The 20,795-nt window shown below is 49.2% G+C and overlaps 1 protein-coding gene across 2 annotated transcripts in view; it reads left to right on the top strand.

Annotated features, from left to right (window-relative positions):
• The window catches only part of lrrc4ba (leucine rich repeat containing 4Ba), a 172,011-nt gene that overhangs the window by 49,778 nt on the left and 101,438 nt on the right, over positions 1 to 20,795 (top strand). The window contains exon 1 of one of the 2 annotated variants that reach the window (XM_070861779.1): positions 8,294 to 8,311. The exons of the other annotated variant lie outside the window; for it this stretch is intronic. The gene's annotated coding sequence lies outside the window, so the exon portion shown is untranslated. Of the gene's footprint in view, positions 1 to 8,293; positions 8,312 to 20,795 lie in introns of those variants that run through there. 2 annotated transcript variants of the gene reach the window in all.

The raw sequence follows: 20,795 nt of genomic DNA, 5'->3' as shown, positions 1-20,795 counted from the left end.
AAAGTCAAATCATCCGTCGTCAATAACTTCCTTCTGATCGCATCGTTTTTCATCCCACAAACAAAACGATCCCGTAATGTTTGTTTTTGAAAGTTTCCAAAATGACAGTGCATCGATAGCTTTTTTAATGCTATGATGTAATCACTGATACTTTCATCAGGCTTTTGATTCCGAATCCCGAAACGATAGCTTTCAGCAATTTCTAACGGTTTGGGGTTATAGTGCTGCTCCAGCTTCGTTAAAATCTCTTTAAGCGTTGTGTCCTTTGGCTCGTCAGGCACAAGCAGATTTACAAGGGTGTCTGTCATACAATGCCGGACCTGCCTCCGATAAGAAGATCGCTCTCTTACGTTCCAACACAGCCCGGTTCTGGACTGCATTGTCTGGAACTTCGATTGTGTTATTTGCAGTGAAATACATTTCTAGCCAATCCACATACGCTTTAAAATGTTCCCGGTCGTGTCTATATTTCTCCAAATGTCCAATTACACTTGCCATTTTAATCTCTAGCTGTTCACACCGTGTGCTGTATTTTACCTCGGATTTTGTAGCTTTTTTCCAAAGACAGAAATTTCCAGCTGGCTGAATCCTTCCCCAACAAAATTTAAGCTTTAAATCATCTGAAAAATCCCATATCACCGCCAAATGTGATATATTCACAGAGCACAGCACACACAGCTTCCTTCATGGCAGGCAGCTCTCTCGGAAGCCTCCGGAAATCTGCCTGGTTCTGTTTATTATTAACTATGCAGTTGCAGTACACAATACGTGCACATCCACACTGTGGAGCTACAAACATTACAAGCTTACAGACATTACAGGAGGGAGGTGCAGGATTGTGACGTAGCGACGATGAAGGAACGGCCGATATATTTCCAAGTTGGGATTGATGTCTGACTAAGAGAGGACTTGGCAGAGCTGATGCCCTCTGAGACTGCTGCCTTTGTCCTTCTAGGTGGTGGAGGACGCGGGGATGGAGATTCTGTCTCAGGGCCCACTCACTAACCAAAGCTTTATGTATATATTACTCTATCTGTATTATACTGCACAGATCTGTTATATCGTACTGCAATTATACAGGGCCCTGGTGAGATCGCACCTGGAGTATTGTGCACAGTTTTCGTCTCCTTACCTAAGGAAAGATGTACTTGCCATTGAGGGAGTGCAACGAAGGTTCACCAGACTGATTCCTGGGATGGGAGGATTGTCCTATAAGGAGAGATTGAGTAGACTAGGCCGATATTCTTTAGAGTTGAGAAGAATGAGAGGTGATCTCATTGAAATATACAACATTCTTGCAGGGCTCGACAGGGTAGATGCAGGGAGGATGTTTCCTCTGGCTGGGGAGTCTAGAACCAGGGGGTCACAGTCTCAGAATAAGGGGGCGGCCATTGAGGACTGAGATGAGGAGAAATTTCTTCACTCAGAGGGTGGTGAATCTTTGGAATTCTCTACCCCAGAGGGCTGTGGAGGCTCAGTCGTTGAATATATTCAAGACAGAGATCGATAGATTTTTTGACTCGAAGGGAATCGACGGATATGGGAATCAGTGCAGGAAAGTGGAGTTGAGGTCGAAGATCAGCCGTGATCTCATTTAATGGCGGAGCAGGCTCGAGGGGCCGAATGGCCGACTCCTGCTCCTAATTCTTATGTTCTTGTGCCCGTCTCCAGTGCTGCACATGCTCAGTTGTGCCAGCATTGGCCCTGGTGCTCAGCCTTGGCACACTGCCGCTCCGGGAGCGCAGCAGATGTATCCCGCGTTTTTCGCCGGGCTGTCTTCACCGTTTGATATTCCGAGGGCGTTTCTCCGAAATCAAAGCGCAATTGGAAAGAGCCCCTTCAACACAAAGGGTGAGCACCCCACTCAGCCACAAGCATCAAACGCTCACAACAACAACGATTTAAAGCAGCCTCTCAGAGCACCTTTGATATAAAGTACGAACACCTCGTCGTCAGTGACAGACTCTCAGCAGCGACTGAGCGATTGCGAAGCAGCTTCCACAGCTAATTTCTATGTGTCTTCTAGAAAAGACTGGCAAATGATACTTAAAGGGTTGATGGTGGATAGCCAATGGCAAACATTTGAAGATCACATGGATGAACTTCAGCAATTGTACATCCCTGTCTGGAATAAAAATAAAATGGGGAAGGTGGCTCAACTGTGGCTAACAAGGGAAATTAAGGATAGTGTTAAATCCAAGGAAGAGGCATATAAATTGATGAGAAAAAGCAGCAAACCTAAGGACTGGGAGAAATTTAGAATACAGCAGAGGAGGACAAAGGGTTTAATTAAGAGGGGGAAAATAGAGTGCGAGAAGAAGCTTGCTGGGAACATAAAAACTGACTGTAAAAGCTTCTACAGATATGTGAAGAGAAAAAGATTAGTGAAGACAAACGTAGGTCCCTTGCAGTCGGATTCAGGTGAATTTATAATGGGGAACAAAGAAATGGCAGACCAATTGAACAAATACTTGAAGGAAGACATAAATACCTTCTGGAAATACTAGGGGACCGAGGCTCTAGTGAGAAGGAGGAACTGAAGGATATCCTTATTAGGCGGGAAATTGTGTTAGGGAAATTGATGGGGTTGAAGGCCGATAAATCCCCGGGGTCTGATAGTCTGCATCCCAGAGCACTTAAGGAAGTGGCCCTAGAAATAGTGGATGCATTGGTTATAATTTTCCAACAGTCTATCGACTCTGGATCAGTTCCTATGGACTGGAGGGTAGTTAATGTGACACCACTTTTTTAAAAGGGAGGGAGAGAGAAAGCGGGTAATTATAGACCGGTTAGCCTGACATCAGTGGTGGGAAAAATGTTGGAATCAATTATTAAGGATGAAAAAGCAGCGCATTTGGAAAGCAGTGACAGGATCGGTCCAAGTCAGCATGGATTTATGAAGGGGAAATCATGCTTGACAAATCGTCTGGAATTTTTTGAGGATGTAACTAGTAGAGTGGACAAGGGAGAACCAGTGGGATGTGGTGTATTTGGACTTTCAAAAGGCTTTTGACAAGGTCCCACACCAGAGATTGGTGTGCAAAATCAAAGCACATGGTATTGGGGGTAATGTACTGACGTGGATAGAGAATTGGTTGGCAGACAGGAAGCAGAGAGTCGGAATAAACGGGTCCTTTTCAGAATGGCAGGCAGTGACTAGTGGAGTGCCGCAGGGCTCAGTGCTAGGACCCCAACTCTTTACAATATACATCAATGATTTGGATAAAGGAATTGAGTGTAATATCTCCAAGTTTGCAGATGACACTAAACTGGGTGGCGGTGTGAGCTGTGAGTGCGATTCTAAGAGGCTGCAGGGTGACTTAGACAGGTTAGGTGAGTGGACAAATGCATGACAGATGCAGTATAATGTGGATAAATGTGAGGTTATCCATTTTGGGGCCAAAAACACGAAGGCAGAATATTATCTGAATGGCAGCAGATTAGGAAAAGGGGAGTTGCAACGAGACCTGGGTGTCATGGTTCATCAGTCATTGAAAGTTGGCATGCAGGTACAGCAGGCGGTGAAGAAGGCAAATGGTATGTTGGCCTTCATAGCTAGGGGATTTGAGTATAGGAGCAGGGAGGTCTTACTGCAGTTGTACAGGGCCTTGGTGAGGCCCCACCTGGAATATTGTGTTCAGTTTTGGTCTCCTAATCTGAAGAAGGACGTTCTTGCTATTGAGGGAGTGCAGCGAAGGTTCACCAGGCTGATTCCTGGGATGGCTAGACTGACATATGAGGAGAGACTGGATCAACTGGGCCTTTATACACTGGAGTTTAGAAGGATGAGAGGGGATCTCATAGAAACATATAAAATTCTGACGGGACTGGACAGGTTAGATGCAGTAAGAATGTTCCCGATGTTGGAGAAGTCCAGAACCAGGGAACACCGTCTTAGGATAAGGGGTAGGCCATTTAGGACCGAGATAAGGAGAAACTTCTTCACTCAGAGAGAGTTGTTAACCTGTGAAATTCCCTGCCACAGAGAGTTGTTGATGCCAGTTCATTGGATATATTCAAGAGGGTGTTAGATATGGCCCTTACGGCTAAAGGGATTAAGGAGTATGGAGAGAAAGCAGGAAAGGGGTACTGAGGTGAATGATCAGCCATGATCTTATTGAATGGTGGTGCAGGCTCGAAGGGCCGAATGGCCTACTCCTGCACCTATTTTCTATGTTTCTATGTTTCTATGTCTCTCTCCCCGTGTAATGTATTTGCTTCATGGATTCTTTGCTTAAGAATTCACAGCAACACATTGCTATTAAGAACTAGTTGGTTTATTAGAAAAGGTTAAACAATCACACTACACATTACCAGTTCATCCACCAGGCTCACAACCACCTGCCTCATCGTGGATCCCCCGAACCCAACTGGCTGGGGTTTTATTGAGCCTTGTGAACATCACGTGACTGGCTAAACCACTCCCAACTCAACAGCTCTACAACTATTTTGTAGGACCATAAATCAAGTGCCCCCTAATTAAAGGGGGCCATTAAAACCGATAAATTTAAACTTTAGACAATAAACGGTCAAATTAAAATTTGGTTGCCAGGGGTGATGATGCACTCCAGTCCCTCCGGCGCTCACCTCTCGCAGAAGGCCGCGAGCTTACCAGTGACACCCTGGCTCGGATGTTCACCAGCTCTACAAGCCTGTGAGCATACTCACAGGTGCATCCATGACAGAGGTGTTCCCAAGCACCTGCTGCCCTTGTCCCTCTCAGCGGTAGAGGTCGCGGGTTTGGGAGGTGCTGCCGAAGAAGCCTTGGCGAGTTGCTGCAGTGCATCTTGTAGATGGTGTACACTGCATCTTGAGAGCACAAGAACTATAACTTGCATTTATATAGTGCCTTTAAGATAGTAAAACGTCCCAAGGCGCTTCGAAGGAGCGATTATCAAACAAAATTTGACACCGAGCCGCATATTGGGACAGGCGACCAAAAACGTGGTCAAAGAGGTAGGTTTTAAGGAGTGGGTTAAAAGGAGGAGAGAGAGGTGGGGAGGTTTCATGATGTTATGTATGCAATAAAGGTACAAACTGAGTACTGTATAACTGAACAAGGTACAACCTTGACTCTGCTCTATTACAGTCCAAAGTGTCTGACTCTCAAAATGGCTGGCCTTTTATACCAGAGCAGCACCACGTGTGTGCTGTTCAGTGGCCTCCGACAGTGCCACCATCTGGTGGCTACAAACAGCATGTACATACATGTCGCATGAGAATCGTTCCACTAATGGCAAAATGAGGAGCATCTAAGGAGAAGGCTGTTATGTATTTAACCCTTTGTAACCTGCATGACGCCTGACCACCAGAGGGCCCACCTGTTGGAGTCCCAAGGGATCCCAGCATCCCTTGGGAGCACGGTATGTAAGCAGGCCACCCACGAGGTACCTGCACTCTGGAGTCTTAATTAAAGGAGCTAAGGTCACACTTGCTCATTGTACACAGTACTCAGTTTCACCCTTTATTATGAGTGTACCAAAGGCAGTGCGGGCAGTTAAGGCTGCGACAGACTTCCTGCGAGGACTATAAGAAGATGAATCAGAAGCACTCAGTGCCAGGAAGCCGGAAAAAAGGAGGAGAAGAGAGGTAGATAGGCGAGAGGTTTAGGCAGGGAATTCTCGGAGTTGTGGGGCTGGCGGAGGTTACAGAGATAGGGAGGGGAGGGGGAGGGGGTAGGCGGCGGCAGAGCCACGTAGAGATTTGAACACGAGGATGAGAATTTTAAAATCGAGGCATTGCTTCATCAGGAGCCAATGTAGGTCAGCGAGCACAGGGGGTGATGGGTGAACAGGAGTTGGTATGGTTTGGGAAATGGACAACAGAGTTTGGGATGGACGATAGCAGGCTGGCCAGGAGCGCTTTGGCCAAAATTGAGTGCCGATTATTTGAGTGTTACTGTATGTTGGGAATGGGCTATGGTCAGGGCAGAGAGAGATTCCTCCTAACAAACTTCCGCTCTGGAGGGGGTGCAGGGTGCAGAGGAGAAAGGGAGGGCAGGAGAGAAAGGACGATGGGGAAAGGGCATGCTGGTTGCTTTATACAGCTAATGGAGCCTTTTGCAGCCGATTCCCAGCCTGCATGTGACAAAAGAGAAATTATATAGAGGAACATAAATGAGGCAAACTTCATGATAAATCACCCTGGTGTGTGAGCCATTGTTCTTTAAATATAGGAGAAAGAATAAAAGAAATAAGGAGAAACTTCTTCGCTCAGAGAATTGTGAACCTGTGGAATTCTCTGCCACAGAAAGTTGTTGAGGCCAGTTCGTTGGATATATTCAAAAGGGAGTTAGATGCGGCCCTTACGGCTAAAGGGATCAGGGGGTATGGAGAGAAAGCAGGAATGGGGTACTGAAGTTGCATGATCAGCCATGATCATATTGAAAGGTGGTGCAGGCTCGAAGGGCCGAATGGCCTACTCCTGCACCTATTTTCTATGTTTCTTTGAAAGAAAGACTTGCATTTATATAGCACCTTTCACGATCACCGGACGTCTCAAAGCGCTTTACAGTACTTTTGGAGTGTAGTCGCTGTTGTAATGTAGGAAACGCGGCAGCCAATTTGCGCACAGCAAGCTCCCACAAACAGCAATGTGATAAATGACCCAGATAATCTGTTTTAGTGATTCAAAAAAAAATGTTGATCGAGGGATAAATATTGGCCAGGACACCGGGGATAACTCCCCTGCCATTCTTCGAATATTGCCGTGGGATCTTTTACGTCTGCCTGAGAGAGCAGATGGGGCCTCGGTTTAACGTGTTAGCGAAAAGTCATCGCAGGCAATCCCTCGGGGTCGAGGGTGACTTGCTTCCACACTAAAAACGAATACTCAGGTGACTGATGAACTCATTTTAAACGGTGGAAGACGCCCGAGCGTGAATTCATTTAACGTGGGGTGGCCATTGCACACCAGCCACCACACGGGCTTGACGGAGCGAGGTCTTGGTCCAGTGGCAAGGGGGAATCCAAGACGACTGGAGACCAGGCTCTGCCACATGTGACAATACATACACACAAACTCAAACATACTCCTACTGCCCTCCTCCCTTTGTCCTCTCTCTACGTGGAATTCATAGTTGCAATAGCCTCGCTATTGGCCCGTGCTGCACCTTTCCACCGACAGTGCGGCGCTCCATCAGCACTGCGCTGGGAGAGCCAGCCTGGATTTTCGTGCTCAAGTCTCTGGAGTGGGGACTTGAACCCATGACCTTCTGAGGCTCTGTGGGTAGCACACTGAGTCAGGATGTAGCTGGAGCCCTTCAGAACAGGAAGGCCCAAGGTTTGAGCCCCAGTTTTGTTCTCAAATCCCTCCATGGCCCTCGCCCCTCTCTATCTCTGTAACCACCTCCAGCCCCACAACTCCCTGAGATATCTGCGTTCCTCTAATTCTACCCCCTTGAGCATCCCTGATTATAATCGCTCCACCATTGGCGGCCGTGCCTTCTGTTGCCTGGGCCCCAAGCTCTGGAACTCTCTTCCTAAACCTCTCCGCCTCTCCTCCTTTCAGATGCTCCTTAAAAACCTACCTCTTTGACCCCTGTCTTCTGGCACAGGCATAATGGGCCGAATGGCCTCCTACGCTGTACGATTCTGATTCTATTGATGTTGTGTTGGTGTTTCCCCGCACCCAGGAAGCATTTTGACAGGGTTCACAGCGGAGTTTGGGCGTGAAGCCTTTGCACAGGGAGCCAGGCGGGCGACGCATACGGCCTAGTTTTGTGAGGCTCGGTATGCAGCAGTCGTTCCTCACCTTTGTCCACCCCACCGATTTGAATATTGGTCGCCTTTCGCACCCTAACACTCGTAACAGTGGACGAGGTCATTTCTTAATATGTCAGAGATACATTGTCAGCCTCTGAGCAAGAAATAATCAAATCGATCGATGAGATTATAGTTGCACCGGAGGTCGTTTCAAAAGAAAGAAAGACTTGGATTTATCTAGCGCCTTTCACGACCACCGGACGTCTCCAAGCTCTTTACAGCCAATGAAGTACTTTTGGAGTGTAGTCACTGTTGTAATGTGGGAAACACGGCAGCCAATTTGCGCCCAGCAAGCTCCCACAAACGGCAATGTGATAATGACCCAGATAATCTGTTTTTGTGATGTTGATTGAGGGATAAATATTGGCCCCAAGACACCCGGGATAACTCCCCTGCTCTTCTTTGGAATAGTGCCATAGGATCTTTTACATTCACCTGAGAGAGCAGATGGCGCCTCAGTTTAACGTTTCATCCGAAAGACGGCACCTCCGACAGTGCATCATCATGGGCAGTTCCTTGGAGTCGAGGATGATTTGCTGCTACTCTAAGTGAGTTCTCAGGTGACCTGATGAGTCCAATGTGGGAATTCCAGTCTCTGTCACAGGTGGGACAGACAGTGGTTGAAGGAAAGGGTGGGTGGGGAGTCTGGTTTGACGCACATTCCTTCCGCTGTCTATGCTTGGTTTCGGCATGTTCCCGGCGCCCTCCCGGATGCTCTTCCTCCACTTTGGGCGGTCTCGGCCAGGGATTCCCAAGAGTCGGTGGGGATGTTGCACTTTGCCAGGGAGGCTTTGAGGGTGTCCTTGAAGCGTTTTCTCTGCCCACCTGGGGGCTCGCTTGCCGTGTCGGTGCTCCGAGTAGAGCGCTTGCTTTGGGAGTCTCGTGTCGGGGCATGCGGACGATGTGGCCCCGCCCAGCGGAGCTGATCGAACGTGGTCAGTGCTTCGATGCTGGGGATGTTGGCCTGAGCGAGAACACCGACGTTGGTGCGTCTGTCCTCTCGGGGGATTTGCAGGATCTTGCGGAGGCAGCGCTGGTGATACTTCTCTCGTGTTTTGAGGTGCCTGCTGTATATAGTCCACGTCTCTGACCCGTATAGGAGGGCGGGTATCACTGCTGGCCCTGTAGACCATGAGCTTGGAACCAGGTTTGAGGTCCCTGGTCTTCAAACACTCTCTTCCTCAGGCAATCGAAGGCTGTGCTGGCACACTGGAGGCAGTGTTGGACATTGTCGCCGATGTCTGCCCTTGCTGATATGATAGCAGGCTCCCAAAGTATGGAAAGTGGTCCACATTGTCCAAGGCCTCGCCTTGGATTTTGATAACCGGGGGGCAGTGCTGTGTGGCGGGAGCAGGTTAGTAGAGAGGACCTTTGTCTTACGGATGTTTAGTGTAAGGCCTCAGTGAAGGTGTTGACAATGGCTTGGAGTTCGGCCTCCGAGTGTGCACAGACACAAGCGTGGTCTGCGTACTGTAATTCGATGATGGAGGCTGGGAGAACCTTGGATTACCCCCTCAGCAGTGCACTGGGAGTGTCAGCCGAGATTTATGTGTTCCAGGCCCTGGAGTGGGGGACTTGAACCCACAACCTTCTGACTCAGAGGCGAGGAGTGCCGCCCACTGAGCCACGGCTGACACGGTGGTGCAACGAAAGAACTTGCATTCATATAGCGCCGGTTCTTTTTTTCGTTGGTTCCCTCCCGTGTGCCAGAGTGCGACTTCACTGGGGGAGCCGGGCCAGTGTTTGCCTTGTCCCCGAGGCCAGGGTCCGTCCGCGGCAAGCTGCACCAGCGATCGCAGGGTTAAAGACACCCGGGTCGGTGACCCGAAAACGCCGGGCAGCCTTGGTTCCCCTCGCGGCCGCCAACGACGGCCCACGTGTGTGTGTGTGTGTGTGTGTGCGCGCGCGCGCGGGTGCAGGCTCACTGCCGGGGCACCGAGGGGCTTAACGGGATTCCTCGCGGGCCCGTGTTTGGCAGGATCGGTTGAAGTTGTCACTGCTCTCCACGCTGTTGGTGACGCATCACGGTGGGGCTAAAAATATTCAGGGGAGAGGGGGGCGGGAGGGGAATGGTCGCTTTGGGAAATGTCGCGCTCCTGCGCGGAATGCAATTAATCTTTAACAGCAACGCTCTGAGCTTGCCGAGTGCTGCTTCGAAATAATTGACGATTAACAAGTCCTTCATTAGTAACCTGCAGTTGAGCACCTCGAGCATCTGCCCTCTCAGGTGGCCATTATTTGAAGAAGGGCAGTGGAGAGTTGCCCCAAGCCATTATTTATCCCTCAACTAATATCACGAAAACAAACAGATTATCTGGTCATTAACTCATTGCTGTTTGTGGGAGCTTGCTGAGTACGCATATTGGCTGCCGCGTTTCCCACATTGCAACAGTGGCTACACTTCTAAAGTACATAAAGCGCTTTTGACACATCCGGTAGTCGTGAAAGGCGCTATATAAATGTCTCCCTGGAATCTCCCTGCTATCAACCACTGAGAAGGTTGTCGCCAGAGTTCTCCTCAACCGTCTTCTCCGTGGCCGAGGAGCTCCTCCCGGAGTCACAGTGCGGATTTCATCCCCTACGGGGAACAAACGGACATGATCTTCGCAGCACGACAACTGCAGGAAAAATGCAGGGAGCAACGCCAGCCCTTATACATGGCCTGCTACGATCTCACAAAGGCCTTTGACACTGCCGACCGTGAGGGTTTATGGAGCGTCCTCCTCCGTTTTGGATGCAGCCCGAAAGTTCGTTGTCGTCCTTCGCCTGCTCCACGACGACATGCAGGCCGTGATCCTTACCAGCGAATCCATTGCAGACCCATTCCACGTCCGGACCGGGGTCAAACAGGGCTGCGCCATCACTCCAACCCTCTTCTCAATCTTCCTCGCTGCCATGCTCCACCTCACTGTCAACAAGCTCCCCGCTGGAGTGGAACTGAACTACAGAACCAGTGGGAAGCTGTTTAACCTTCACCGTCTCCAGGCCAGGTCCAAGATCACCCCAACCTCTGTTGTTGAGCTACAGTACGCGGACGACGCCTGTGTCTGCGCACATTCTGAGGGTGAACTCCAGGATGTAGTCGATGTATTCACCGAGGCATATGAAAGCATGGGCCTTACGCTTAACATCCGTAAGACAAAGGTCCTCCACCAGCCTGTCCTCGCCGCACAGCACTGCCCCCCAGTCATCAAGATCCTCGGGTGCGGCCCTGGACAACGTGGACCATTTCCCATATCTCGGGAGCCTCCTATCAACAAAGGCAGACTTTGATGCGGAGATTCAACATCGCCTCCAGTGCGCCAGTGCAGCCTTCGGCCGCCTGAAGAAAAGAGTGTTCGAAGACCAGTCCCTCAAACCTCCCACCAAGCTCAGGTCTACAGGGCTGTAATAATAGCCGCCCTCCTGTATGGATCAGAGGCATGGACGATGTATAGAAGGCACCTCAAGTCGCTGGAGATATATCACCAGCGATATCTCCGCAAGATCCTGCAAATCCCCTGGGAGGACAGACACACCAACATCAGTGCCCTCGCCCAGGCCAACATCCCCAGCATTGAAGCACTGACCACACTCGATCAGCTTCGCTGGGCAGACCACTTAGCTCGCATGCCAGACACGAGACTCCCTAAGCAACTGCTCTACGCGGAGCTCCTTCACGGCAAATGAGCCAAAGGCGGGCAGCGGAAACGTTACAAGGACACCCTTCCTGGTGAAGTGCGACATCACCACTGACACCTGGGAGACCCTGGCCGCAGACTGCCCAAGGTGGAGAAAGTGCATCCGGGAGGGCGTTGAGCTCTTCGAGTCTCAACGCTGCGAACATGAAGAGGTCAGGCGCAGGCAGCGGAAGGAGCGCGCGGTAAATCAGTCCCACCCACCCCTTCCCCCGACGATTGTCTGTCCCACCTGTGACAGGGTCTGTGGCTCCTGTATTGGACTGTTCAGCCACCAAAGAACTCACTTTAGGAGTGGAAGCAAGTCTTCCTCGATTCCGAGGGCCTGCCTATGATGATGATATATAAATGCAAGTCTGTCTTTCTTTCTTTAAGGAGAACAACCCCAGCTTCTCCAGCCTTCCCTTATAACTGAAGTCCCACATCCCTGGTACCATTCTAGTAACCCTCCGCTACACCCTCTCTCAGGCCTTGACATCCTTCCTACAGGTACCCCTATATTTATAATATACACACTGAGCAAGGAAGGGCACGGCATCCAATTCAGATCACAAAGGGATGCTATTCTGACACGCTTGGGATATGCTATAGTATAATTAGACATTGTGCAGTTCTGGCACATTCCTGAATATAAGATGCTCTGCTCCACATTGTTATCCAATGTGCTTGCTGGGAAGTATGTAAATCTTGAAATTGAGTCAAGAAAAAAAAGTCAGGTCCCACTGTGATGCCTTCACTGGTTGAATAGACTGCTGACACTCACACTTAAAGAATGCTCAGTTGCACGTGACCTTAATCATCATCATCGGCAGTCCCTCAAAATCAAGGAAGACTTGCTTCCACTCTAAAAGTGAGTTCTCAGGTGACTGTACAGTTCAATACAGGAATTACAGTCCCTGTCACAGGTGGGACAGACAGTGGTTGAAGGAAAGGGTGGGTGGGACAGGTTTGCCGCACGCTCCTTCCGCTGTCTGCGCTTGGTTTCTGTATGCTCTCGGCGATGAGACTCGAGGCGCTCAGCGCCCTCCTAGATGCTCTTCCTCCACTTAGGGCGGTCTTTGGCCAGGGACTCCCAGGTGTCGTTGGGGATGCTGCATTTTATCAGGGAGGCTTTGAGGGTGTCCTTGTAATGTTTCCTCTGCCCACCTGGGGCTCGCTTGTCATGTAGGAGTTCCGAGTAGAGCGCTTGCTTTGGGAATCTTGTGTCAAGCATGCAAATAATGGGGCCTGCCCAGCGGAGCTGGTTGAGTGTGGTCAGTGCTTCGATGCTGGGGATGTCGGCCTGGTCGAGGACGCTGACGTTGGTGTGTCTGTCCTCCCAGGGGATTTGCAGGATCTTGTGGAGACAATGCTGGTGATATTTCTCTAGCGATTTGAGGTGTCTACTATACATGGTCCATGTCTCTGAGCCATACAGGAGAGCGGGTGTCATTGCAGCCCTATAGACCATGAGCTTAGTGGCAGATTTGAGGGTCTGATCTTCGAACACTCTCTTCCTCAGGCGGCCGAAGGCTGCGCTGATGCAATGGAGGCGGTGTTGGATCTCATCGTCGATGTCATGACCTTAAATTCACGAGAGTTTAGAAGAATGAGAGGGGATCTCATTGAAACATATAAAATTCTGACGGGGCTGGACAGACTGGATGCGGGGAGGATGTTTCCCCGGGGCTGGGAAGTCTAGAACAAGGGGTCACAGTCTCAGGATATGGGGTAGGAAATTTAGGACCGAGATGAGGAGAAATGTTTTCACTCAGAGGGTGGTGAACCTGTGGAATTCTCTACCACAGAAGGCTGTGGAGGCCAAGTCACTGAATATATTTAAGAGGGAGATAGATAGATTTCTAGACACAAAAGGCATCAAGGGGTATGGGGAGAAAGCGGGAATATGGTGTTGAGATAGAGAATCAGCCATGATCATATTGAATAGCGGTGCAGACTCGAAGGGCCGAATGGCCTACTACTGCTCCTATTTTCTATGTTTTTTTTAAGGCAGAAACTGGTGCCTATTGGAACTGCACTGCACAAATGTCTCCGTGACGGGAGGGCGACAAAAAATGGTAACCCAGAAAATATTCAGAGTGTTTATTGACACCACTGTGTCAGCCTATGATTTGGAGGCGGGGCTGGATTTCCATCAGTACTCGCAACATTATCATAGGCGGTCCCTCGAAGTGAGGATGACTTGCTTCCACGCCAAAAAGGGATGAGTTCATAGGTATTTCAATGAAGGACCTAATATTCCTGATCCCGAACTACATCCTGAAGGGTGGAAGATGCCTGTCTGTGGATTGTTTTAACGTGGGGTGGCCGTTGCACACCAGCCACCACACGGGCTTGACAGAGCGAGGTCTTGGTCCAGTGGCAAGGGTTACCCAAGACTAACTGGAGACCAGCTCTGCTGCACGGACCTAGTGCGCCCACATATCGCACAGTGTGGGCTGGGCCCGTGCTGCCCCTGGGCCCTCGCCTCTTCTGGGCCCCAGATTCACGCGTCTCCTGGGCCCCGGTCACTTCCCTCTACGGACTCTTGCCACTCCTTCGCCCCTCCTGCTGTGCCTGCCCGCACTGCGATCAGTGACCTGGCTTCGCAGCCGTCGCCCTCCTGCAGTGGTATACCATCGCACGCTGCTCCCTCTGATGGCCCCGGCCTGCTGATGGTCTTGCAGGCTGGGACCGCACTGGGCCGCTGTACACTGCTCCCTCTAATGCAGCCTTTCAATCTCGCACCATACAGTCTAATTTTCAGCCAAGTCAATTTGCTTCGCAAACAGAGTCTGTTTAAACAGCGCAGTACAGCAAACCGTCTACAAAGTCAATGGGGGGGTGGGGGGAGCGGAGGTTGTGATCGGAGGCTTCCTTCAGATGAACGCCTCTGACCTGAAATGTTTTTGCGACAATACCTGGTGGTCCCGCGGGCGCCTTCGATTGCGGACGGACCCTTCACTCGCTGTGCAGCGCACGGGGAGATGATTTCCCCGTATGTACGGAACTGCTGGAGTCACGTGGGCCGGAATACACCAATCACTGGGCAGTATTCTCATTGATAAAAATGGGAACTCCGATTGTGTGAGTTCCCATTACTATCAATGAGAAAACCCTCCTAGAACAAGAAGCGCTGCATAATAAATGTTTTTTTAAAAACACCTCACACTTCAAATGAATTGAAATTAAATGTTTTAGAAAAAATATATATTTTTTGGAATTATTTTAAAATGTGTTTCAATAGGGTTAAAAATAAACTTGCAATGGACAGGGTTTTAACATAAAAATGAATGATTAAATATAATTTTTATAATGTTTTAAAATTCTTACGCTGGGAAAAGTAAGCTTTACGCCGCCTTTTACCAGGCGTAAAAGTTTGAAGGACATTCGCTGGGCATGAATTGGGCAAACAGCCCAATCTTTGCCACGTGGCTGTCCTTCTCCCGGGGATGCGGAGGATCTGTGAAGAGAAATCATACAGACCCAGCAAGGCCGGAATTTTAGGCCCTATATAAACAACACAGTACAGCAATCAGTCTACAGTGTCTATTTAAACAACGCACTTAGCATACAGTCTACTGTGTCTATTTAAATAACGCACTACAGCAATCAGTCTACAGTGTCTATTTAAATAACGCACTACAGCAATCAGTCTACAGTGTCGATTTAAACAATGCACTTAGCATACAGTCTACTGTGTCTATTTAAATAACGCACTACAGCAATCAGTCTACAATGTCGATTTAAATAATGCACTACAGCAATCAGTCTACAGTGTCTATTTAAACAATGCACTTAGCATACAGTCTACTGTGTCCAGTTAAATAACGCACTACAGCAATCAATCTGCAGTGTCGATTTAAATAATGCACTTAGCATATACAGTCTACAGTGTCTATTTAAAAAGAGTCTCTATGAACTAGAGCAAAACAGAACTCACAACCGAAACCACAGCAAAGTCTCCCGATAACAGCAGGGTGATCCCTCCAGCGAAATTCAGTGAGCGGAGGATAGTTACACGATGAAAGAATTCTGTGCGTAAAAGCAATCCCAATCGCTTTCAGCGAGGGCGGGGGGGGGGGATGAATTATCCAATCACATCCATTCTGGCTGGGAATAGTGGTGTTGCTATATATGCAGCTGAAAATCTTAATGAAATCGTAATTCCTGGGGCAGCGGAGAGGTTAATTCCACATTCAATCACGGCCCTGGATGAATTTTTCTATTAGCACATTGATCGAAATGCATTGTAAAGTATGACTGCTGCTAATGAACAGGCAGTTGGCAAACTCTTGCTCATTTACTCGCAGGTCAAGATGCTCATTATACGCTGACTGTTAAATATATCTCACCTTAAAAATTACAAAAAATAACTAGCACGTGCCCAGAAAATATCTCCGTGACAAATCATTAAACCCGACCCGGGTTACCATTCTTTACGTTAATTGGACAGATACGGTTCGTCCTCCGAGGGCCAATGGAGCCTTTGCTCACAGCCATCTATTGAGCAATTGTAGATCTAACAGCCAAAATGCCCCCGCCCCCTCTCCCACAGCCAATAGATGAGCCTCATCTTTAAGAGTATCTTCTCTCTGCCAACTGGAAGGGCCATCAATCAAAAGAGATTCAGAAGTTTCAACTGACTGGTCACAAGGCCATAGCCCCAAAGCACTTCAGCTGGAATTGATACTAGATTTGCAAGTGCAAGGTGTAAACCAGTGGCTCAGTGGGTAGCTCAGTGGTTCCGTTGGGTGGGTTACATTGTTCGCATGTCAGACACGAGACTCCCAAAGCAAGCGCTCTACTCGGAACTCCTTCACGGCAAACGAGTCAAAGGTGGGCAGAGGAAACGTTTCAAGGACCACCCTCAAAGCCTCCCCGATAAAGTGCTACATCCCCACTGACACCTGGGAGTCTCCCTGGGCCAAAGACCAGTCCGCCCTAAGTGGAGGAAATGCATCCGGGAGGGCGCTGAGCACCTCGAGTCTCGTCGCCGAGAGAGTGCAGAAAACAAGCGCAGGCAGCGGAAAGAGCGTGCGGCAAACCTGTCCCACCCACCCTTTCCTTCAGCGACTGTCTGTCCCACTCCCATCTGTGACAGAGACTGTGGCTCTCCTATTGGACTGTTCAGCCACCTAAGGACTCATTTTAAGAGTGGAAGCAAGTCTTCCTCGATTCCGAGGGATTGCCTATGATGATGATGATGATGGGTAGCAACATTTGCTTCTGCGTCAGAAAGGTTGTGGGTTCAAGTCCCACGCCAGAGATTTCAGCGCAAAAATCTCAGCTAAGACACCCAGTCATCATCATAGACAGTTCTTTGAAATCGAAGAAGACTTGCTTCCACTCGAAAAGTGAGTTCTCAGGTGACTCAACAGTCCAATACGGGAATTACAGTCTCTGTCACAGGTGGGACAGACAGTGGTTGAAGGAAAGGGAGGGTGGAACTGGTTTGCCGCACGCTCCTTCCGCTGCCTGCGCTTGCTTTCTGCACGCTCTCGGCGATGAGACTCGAGGTGCTCAGCGCCCTCCCGGATGCTCTTCCTCCACTTAGGGCGGTCTTTGCCCAGGGACTCCCAGGTGTTGCTGGGGATGTTGCACTTTATCAAGGAGGCTTTGAGGGTGTCCTTGAAACGTTTCCTCTACCTGGGACTCGCTTGCTGTGTAGGAATTCCGAGTAGAGCGATTGCTTTGGGAGTCTCGTGTCGGGCATGTGTACAATGTGGCCTGCCCAACAGAGCTGGTCGAGTGTTGTCAGTGCTTCTATGCTGGGGATGTTGGCCTGACAGAGAACACTGACATTGGTGCGTCTGCAGGAGTGCTGCACTGTCGGAGGTGCCATCTTTTGGATGAGATGTTAAACAGAGGCCTCGTCTGCCGTCTCAGGATGTAAAAGATCCCACGGCACTATTTTGAAGAAGAACAGGGGTGTGATCTCCGGTGTGCTGGGGCCAATATTTATCCTTCAACCAACATCAGTAAACCAGCTTCTCAGGTCACTTTATCATTGCTGTTTATGGCTGCTGTGTTTCCTACTCTTCTTCATAGGCAGTCCCTCGTATCGAGGATGACTTGCTTCTACGCCAAAATGGGATGAGTTCACAGGTGTTTCAATGAATGACCTGTGGAAGATGCCTGTGTGTGGATTTTTTTAACGTGTGGTGACCGTTGCACACCAGCCACCGCACGGGCTTGACAGAGCTCGGCATTTATCCAATGGCGAGGATTAACCAAGATGACTAGAGACCTGCTCTGCTGCACGTACCTAGTGCGCACACATATCGCAGTGTGGGCTGGCCCGTGCTGCCCCTGGGCCCTCACCTCTCCTGGGCCCCCATCACGTGGCTCCACGATCTCCTGCTGTACCAGCCCTCGCTCCAATCAGTGACTTGGAGTATGGTGATGTCCAATCCACTCGCCTTCTTCATAGCCGTCGCTCTCCCGGACCGGCTTGCGCTGTACCTTCCATTGGTACGACACATGCTGCTCCATTTATGGCCCCAACCTGCCGCTGACGACACTGACTACATTTCAAAAGGTCCTTCATTGGCTGAGCAGCACCTAGAGATGTCCTGTGGTCGTGAAAAGCACTGTGCAAATGCAAGTTCTGTCTTTCTTGGGGAACTGGAAATGGCATCTGCAATTCACCGGCATCTGTCCTGGGAGTGTTTGATGGGACAGTGTAGAGGGAGCTTTACTCTGTATCTAACCCATGCTGTACCTGCCCTGGGAGTGTTTGATGGGACAGTGTAGAGGGAGCTTTACTCTGTATCTAACCCCGTGCTGTACCTGCCCTGGGAGTGTTTGATGGGACGGTGTAGAGGGAGCTTTACTCTGTATCTAACCACGTGCTGTACCTGCCCTGGGAGTGTTTGATGGGACAGTGTAGAGGGAGCTTTACTCTGTATCTAACCCATTCTGTACCTGCCCTGGGAGTGTGTGATGGGACAGTGTAGAGGGAGCTTTACTCTGTATCTAACCCCGTGCTGTACCTGCCCTGGGAGTGTTTGATGGGACAGTGTAGAGGGAGCTTTACTCTGTATCTAACCCCATGCTGTACCTGCCCTGGGAGTGTGTGATGGGACAGTGTGGAGGGTGCTTTACTCTGTATCTCACCCCGTGCTGTACCTGCCCTGGGAGTGTTTGATGGGGATGGTGTAGAGGGAGCTTTACTCTGTATCTGACCTGTGCTGTACCTGCCCTGGGAGTGTTTGGCTTGTGATGACTTCCAAGTATCCCCAATACTGACATCATTCATACTGAATGTAACAAATAAAATAAATTAAACGAATGCTCCAAAGAACACAGAAATTGCATATTTATGAGTCCTCGATCGTCATCTATTCTCTGCTTCATGTTGGCCGTCTATTTTCATTTTCTCGAAGCTGCCCTTCGTATTCCAATTGCCATAGCCTCATTCTGCTCTTATTTTTGGAGCACTTCAGCAAGAAAAATAACTTGGCTATTCATGGCACCTTTACCAGAGTAAAATGTCCCGAGGCGCTTCGCAGGAGCGTAATCGGGCAAAAAGTATTCACACCAGGGAATGAGACATTAGGACAGATGACTAGAAGCTTAGTCAAAGAGGTAGGTATTTAGCAGGTACAGCAAGTAATCAGGAAGGCAAATGGAATGTTAGCCTTTATTGCAAGGGGGATAGTGTATAAAGGCAGGGAAATCCTGCTACAACTGTACAGGGTATTGGTGAGACCGCACCTGGAGTACTGCGTACAGGTTTGGTCTCCGTATTTAACAAGGGATATACTTGCATTGGAGGCAGTTCAGAGAAGGTTCATGAGGTTGATTCCGGAGATGAAGGGGTTGTCTTATGAGGAAAGGTTGGGCCTGTACTCTTTGGAGTTTAGAAGAATGTTGTTGTGTTATTTGGTGTGCATGCAATAACTGTTAGACTGAGTACTGTTTAACTCCAAGAGGTATGACCTTGGCTCTGCTTTATTAAGGCCCAAAGTGACTAATATATAAAATGGCTGGCCTTTTATACTTGGGCTGCACACATGTCCGTGCAGCCCAATGGCCTCCAACAGTGATGCCTTCTAGTGGCTAGTGATCCCAAAAGTACATACATGACAATATCCCTCTCTGAGATATTAACACAGTCTTTTACAAATTGAGATGGTCCGGTGTTTTACGCTTCCGAGTTGACCGTCTCAGTTCAACTCCAGCCTTGGGTGAGTGTTCAGAGTCTGTTGTGACTGATGGCTGGGTGGCTGACCTGGTGGGAGTGGCAATGGACATGTCAGGGATTGAAAGTTCATTTTCATTGAACATGTCAGTGATTGAAAGTCCCGATTCACTGATGACCACTGAGTCCTCTGATGACTGGGGGTAGGTTGGTTGGTCGTCGATTATCTCTTCCTCCGACTGTTCCGGTTCGTCTGTGTGCCGCAGCTTTGTCTGATCCATGTGTTTCCTGCATGTTTGCCCATTTTTGAGCTTGACAATAAATACTCTGTTGCCCTCCTTGGCCATGACAGTACCAGCGATCCACTTGGGACCCTGACCATAATTCAGAACATATACAGGATCATTTACAGAAATATCGCATGACACAGCTACGCGATCGTGATACCCTTGCTGACTTTGTCTTCTATATTCAACAAGATTCTTCAAGTCAGGGTGGACAAGAGATAGCTTGGTCTTAAGACCTCTCTTCATCATTAGTTCAGCCGGTGAGACCCCGGTAAGCATGTGTGGTCTTGTCCTGTAACTAAGCAGTATGCATGACAGTCGGGTCTGCAGTGACCCTTGGGTTACTCGCTTCATACTCTGCTTTATGATTTGGACAGCACGTTCTGCTTGCCCATTGGATGCAGATTTGAACGGTGCTGACCTTACAGGTTTGATACCATTGAGTTTCATGAACTCTTGCAACTCCTGACTGGTGAAGCACGATCCGTTGTCGCTAACAACCATGTCCGGCAGACCATATGTCGCGAACATGACACTGAGATTCTCAATGATAGCTGTGGATGTGCTGGATGACATGATTATACACTCTATCCACTTCGAATATGCATCCACCACAACTAAAAACATCTTCCCCAGGAAGGGACCTGCAAAGTCTACGTGGATCCTGGACCATGGTTTGGACGGCCACGACCACAGACTCAGCGGCGATTCCGCTGGTGCTTTGCTGAGCTGCATGCAAGTGTTGCACTGATGCACACATGATTCCAGCTTAGAGTCAATTCCCAGCCACCATACATGAGACCGGGTGATGGCTTTCATCATTACAATGCCGGAATGAGTGCTATGTCGATCACATACATATTTCTCTCTCCCTTTCTTGGGCATAACAACACCATTGCCTCACAGTATACAATTCGACTGAATAGACAGTTCGTCTTTGCGA

The sequence above is a fragment of the Pristiophorus japonicus genome, chromosome 19 (genome assembly GCF_044704955.1).
Source record: "Pristiophorus japonicus isolate sPriJap1 chromosome 19, sPriJap1.hap1, whole genome shotgun sequence".
Classification (NCBI taxonomy): domain Eukaryota; kingdom Metazoa; phylum Chordata; class Chondrichthyes; family Pristiophoridae; genus Pristiophorus; species Pristiophorus japonicus.
Note: the sequence above shows the minus strand (reverse complement) of the source record. Positions and strands in the feature narration are given on the sequence as shown.